We start from the raw sequence: 6316 nt of genomic DNA on the forward strand, positions 1-6316 counted from the left end.
GTAAAAAAGAAAAAGAAAGGTCGAGAAGATAAAGCCCTGTCTAATGCTTTTATTGGAAAAGAAGGGGGTGTAGTCACCATTGTCGTCAAAACGGACCTGTGTCTTTGTTCCTTCGCGCAATCTACCCAAAGGTCGATTAAAGTTGGATTTACTCTGGCTTCAACAATCATTATCCAGAACTTCTCCCTGTCGACCAGGTCGAAAGTGCTGGATATGTCCATGGAGGCCAGATGGATTGACCCCCCCCCGGCCTTAACACATTTGCCAGAGATCATGAGGAGGTTCAAAGATTGTACAAAAATAAGTTTTTATCGCTAGCCCAATCCTTGAGAAAGGTAGAGGATTACCATCCCCATAATTTTAGACAATGAGTCCAAGAGATAAATGGGCCTGTTACAAATTTGCAAATCCCTGTTACCATATTTTTTTTAATTGGCATTATGCTAGAGTCATTCCAGGAGGACGCGATCTGGCCTAATATTACCCTGCAAAAAAACGTTTATTAGGAGGTGTGAACAAAATGAGGGGTTTTGTTTAAAAACATCAATGGGTACCCCATCTGGTCTGAGTACTTTTCCTGAGGAGGACTTAGAAATTGCTAACATTGTCATATTGACGGTGATGTCATTACCGAAGATTTCTGAGAAGTTGTACTACCATCTGGCAGCTGGAATATGGCATTCAATCATAGGGGATTTGGAGTCACTAAAGTAGGGTTTGTTGACAACTTCACAGAAAGCTCTGGAATCGCAAAATGCACTTGCCCTAAAAAGATTGTCCAAGGCCTGGTCCCTCACTTCCTGTGTCCTGGATGTAACGATTGTTTTATTCACATTCCTAAGGGATTTAATTTGAATAACATTACATGGTACTATTCCCAAAGTTCCCCCTTAAGGGATTTTAGTGTGGTTGTACATTTGTTGGAAAACCATATAAAAGGGTGACTCTGTTTGGGTTAGTATTCTCAAAATTGTTTTTTAACAACTGAAATTCAGCAAGTAGTCTCAAAAGTGAAGCTAGGATTTAGGACTAGGAGGAGTTTGGGATATACTCATGAATCAGAATATTTCTAGAACCCATGTGTCTAGATTTTGAATTGCATATTTGTCCTCAGAGATTACCAAACTGTTTTCACTTCACAGGGGAGGGATTTCCGGAAGACCAAACCAACTTAGCATTTTTTACAGATGGAATTGAAGTGAGTAGAAATATAAAGGGTAGAAGCAAATTGGCTACTGTCAACTATGTGAATAACCCAGCCTTTTGGGAGTGGTGCATTTTGATCATTGGCAGTATCCAATGACTCTATCACAGATTTTCCAATACTTTCATTCATTTGACAAAGTGGGAGAAGCTACTCACATTTAAAGAATCTACATTCATGGACTTGATAGCCGACAATGGTGATATACTTGAGAGAAAAAGGATGTGTTTCTTAAACAATGTGGACATACTTATGTTCTAAGTGTCCAGGTGCAAAAAGCAGATTTGTCTAAATTGGTATAGTGCGCTCTATCATGAGGGGCTGTGTATGTATGATGAGCAACAGGCTATGACTGAGATATGTGATGACCTCTTTGGTCTAAAACGTTTTAAGGTGTGCTAAAATTGAGTTGTGATGTATTCAAAAAGGAGCTGGAACTTCCAAGTAGATTAAGCAAGTTAGTTTATTAAGATAAGTTGTTAAGTAATAATGTTAACCCCATCAGGAGCAGCTGTCCTGCTGCTCATCCCTCACCCAACTGACATTCACAACGCACTAACATTCCATTCATCCAACATTCCACATCACATGCAATCAAGCTGAGCAGCAGGAAGATATAAGATACAACATATCTCCCTTCGTTGGGAAATTAAAAGAATCAAATAGAACATTAACAACATGTCAAGTACAATTGGTCAGTAGATTCAATAAATTTAAAGACAGCACAAGTAAGATAAAATGTGCAATATAATCAATAAACGATAGGTACCCACATACCTCAGTTCACAACCAACGACACAATCATCAAACTGACGTAAGAAGACACGTCCTGTCCCTTTCCATACTGACACACACACAACAGTCTAAACAAGCATCACATGCATCACATTACTTCCTGAAATAAACAACAAACCTACATCCTACATCCATATGCCACAAATCATACTAGTTGGCCAGACCAGTACAACAAGAAAGACACACAGAAACAAACCATAACACCATATATAAGCATCAGAAAATAACATGCACACCTCAGACCAAGAACAAGCACTCACATAACTGATTCATAACAGACAACCCAATCGCAACCCTGACGTGCGAGACAACAAACATCCCCATCGCAACCCTGACGTGCGAGGTAACAGACATCCCAATCCCGACCCTGATGTGCGAGACAACAAACATCCCTGTCACAACCCTGACGTGCGAGGCAACCGACATCCACATCGCAACCCTGACGTGTGAGGCAACAGACATCCCATTCGCAACCCTGACGTGCGAGACAACAAACAAACCCATCGCAACCCTGACGTGCGAGGCAACAGACAACCACATCGCAAACCTGAAGTGCGAGGCAACAGACATCCCAATCACAACCCTGACGTGCGAGACAACACACAACCCCATCCCAACCCTGACGTGCGAGGCAACAGACATCACCATCGCAACCCTGACGTGCGAGGCAACAGACATTCCCATCACAACCCTGACGTGCGAGGCAACAGACATTCCCGTCGCAACCCTGACATGCGAGGCAACAGACATTCCCATCACAACCCTGACGTGCGAGGGACACTCCCAACACAAACACACCATACACTCCCAACACAAACACACCACTCATACACAACACACACAGATGGGACAGCTCTTGGTGAATTCATCACCAACAGCCAAACAACATCAATGAAGAGAGTTGTCCCCAACGTTGGCTCTTAGACCCCATATTTTGGTTCCCCGTTGTGTTTTCCAATAGGTAAAATAGTCCCAAACATGGTCTCACTCAGCCGCCACTATTTATGGGACCTTCGTCTTGTAACAGCGACCTTTAGTTTTTCACACCTTCCTCTATGTACGCCGACCCACTTTTGTTCAAAAGGCCTTGAAACCAGTTCCAAATCTTAGTCTTATAAACTTTTCAAAACGGTTTCTTTCCTTGCACCTTGCCATTATACTTTTTTTTGCTTAACATCCAAATAGTTAGTCATCATCAGTCGTCAAAAAAACAAACATAACAGAGATGACAGTACCTGATGACCTTCTGATAACACCCTCAGCAATATTTCCCTACGATGTATGGCTTTTCTTTTACTTTCAAAATGGAGGCACATAGAACAACGTAAAGCAGGGTGGTTCATGGCACGCACACGGGCCAAAACATTCTGCGAGGTGAACAATCGTCACAGAAGATGACGGTGATCTACTCTGTGAAGGAAAACCAGTCTCATGCAGATTTGAAAATGAAACGGTAACCGTTACTTCTCCGTGCTTATGTTAACGTACATCACAATACAATGTACTTTACTTTATGCAAAAGTTTATTTTTTTTAGTTAATTTTCACCCGCATCGTTTCCTCCACCTTCATTTAAATGTTGAAATGACACCGCATCGTCGTTAGACTTCACTGCTCACTTCCAGTAGGCAATTCTATGCAGGATCTTTGTTCTTAAACATCTGACAATGGCAGATAATGTGCACACACTTCTCACTGAGGCCCGATTCTTGCCCCCGAGTACAAACAAACAGCAGTACATATTTAACACTTTCCCATCACGTAGGCTCGCAAATCCTCGCTGCCCTTATTGTAACTTTAATTAATCCCAGAAGTCAACCAACACATCAGCACCACCAAGCAGCTGGAATTCTTGAGCTTTCCTCACCGAGGCTCGATTTTTTTGCCACTGGACATAAACAAACTAGGCAGCAGCTGGTTTTCCAAGTACTTCAGACTCCGAGGCTCAATTTTACATCGGCACCACACAGCAGCTGGCAAACTACACAGAGGCTCAATTTCTGCCCCCGATCACTATCAAACAACAGAGCAGCAGTTTTTATCCATCACTCTCCACCGAGGCTCGATTTATCCTTGCCCCCGAACTTCATTTAAACTACAAAACAGCTGATTTAAAGCCCATAATAAACGCAATTCTGGCACCTCTGGATATTAGGGCGACCGATGGCAGGGTCACTGATGGGGTTTTTCCTTTTGTGCCAGACAACGTTTAAGCCAATGGTACGATAAAACATAAAAGTCATTTACCTTGAAGTTAATTTTTCTTCATTTTTCGGTTTCAGTCCAGTCTTCAACCTTTCACTCTTTGCCTTAAAAGCTGCACGCGTAGATTCTTCTTCCCAACAATCTCCAAATGATGTATTCAAAAAGGAGCTGGAATTTCCAAGTAGTAATAATGTTAACCCCATCAGGAGCAGCTGTCCTGCTGCTCAGCCCTCACCCAACTGACATTCACAATACAATAACATTCCATTCATCCAGCATTCCACATCACATGCAATCAAGCTGAGCAGCAGGAATATATAAGATACAACAAGTTGCAAAAGAGTGGAAGGGACAACATGGTAGAGGAAGAGTGTTAGCTGTGAAATTCAAGCACTAAGATCAGACAGTGATAGGGTTACACAAGAGGAAGGACAGTCTCGGGCTTAGTAAATTTTTGATTGACTGGCAATGACGCCACCCTTAAAGTCTTCAACAACCAGTGATGATAGTATGTAGACCAGAATATATGGGAACACACTAAGTACGGATCAAGAGTAGAAACAAAGATTCCAAAATCAGTGGTTTGTATTCCTGTTGGAGAAATAGTGGGACTAGCAAAGATGTCAAGCCAATTATGAATATTGTAAGATGGACAGGGTGATGCCAAGGACCATGCGCAAGGAGATTTTAGTTAGGGTGGTGGTATAGTGGAAGATATCAGAAAAATATCTGATTAACAGGTGCCACATGGGCCTGCCGGAAAGTGAGTAACAAAGAGAAAGAGCATCCAGGAGAAGGATGATACTACCCAGAGTGAGAATAAGAACATCTGCTAATGGTGTGTCAGGTGCCCCGGGCACTCAACTAATAACACAGCATACCATTGATCTGGGGCAGGCTTCTGGCCATTGATAGAACTGAAGTCACTCCCCTTATGCCTGGTATCACCAAAACAACCAACTTCCCTTTTTGTTTGCCCTTTACCCCTGAGGACAAATACCCATTCTTTGTGCTCAGCTCTTCCATCATTACACTTGTTCTTGAGGCTGATTCCGCTCATACCTTAAAGATGCTCTCTGGTTATGCTCCATTTATACCAGACTCTGTTGCCAGGTTCAGACGGATTCTGTTTGAAAAAGACCTCATGGGAACCAAACTATCAGAGGCCATCTGTGTGCGGTTTACTATATGTTCTCCACCTTGGTCTGCGACTATGCTTTGTATCAAAATTATTCAAAGTACACTTATCTGTGTGACCCACTTCATTTGTTTTCTGAAGCCACATGAGTCTACTGCAAGTCAAAAAGGGCACATGACAATTGGCCCCTCATATGAGTCTGGCAGTCCACAACCACTAGACTAGTGGGGTCGCAGTGGTGGCAGTCTCCCCACCGCCCTGTTGCGAGATTGGCAGTGGGATTTCCACCGCCCGCCACAGCCGCCAGGGAACTGCATTTCCCTGTTGGTGTACAGCAGTGTAGAGGCATCCATATGCTTGCCGAGACTGTCGTGGTCGGCCAAGCGTATTAGGAGTTTCCTCTCCACCAGGGTTTGGATGGTGGTTCCTCCTCCATGAAAACCCTGGCACAGAGGAAACAAACAAAAGGGGCCTACTGGTGCTTCTGCACCATGTGAATGAACACAGGGGAGAACAACATGTACCCCCCTGTGTTCATATCCTGATCGGCATGAAGATTACAGTCAATGCTGTGCAGGAAATGTTTTTGGCATTTCAATTGCAGTGCTTGTTTTTAGAGGCACCAATATGAGAATGCCCAAAAAATGTCTGCCAGATAGCAGGAAACTCTTGATCTGGCAGGCAGCTTCACCATGGGTTCGGTGGTGCAGCAGAGGGGTGGACCCAGCACCGCACCGCCAAACATGTAATTGGGCCCAATTATGTTTTCAGAGATGGAAGTGTTGTGAATCCTTATAGTGGTACAAGAATGGACAATGCAATGGTTAGTTTAGGTTTATTTCTGAGGATTTTGCATTTATTGGGATTGGAGAAGAGTTAAAAGTAGGGTCTTTAAATATGATCTGAGTTAGCAGCTACTTGAGATGCATCATGACTACTTAGAATTTCTGATATAGTTGAAAATTGTTCAATTGT

The sequence above is a fragment of the Lissotriton vulgaris genome, chromosome 7, assembly GCF_964263255.1.
Source record: "Lissotriton vulgaris chromosome 7, aLisVul1.2, whole genome shotgun sequence".
NCBI lineage: Eukaryota > Metazoa > Chordata > Amphibia > Caudata > Salamandridae > Lissotriton > Lissotriton vulgaris.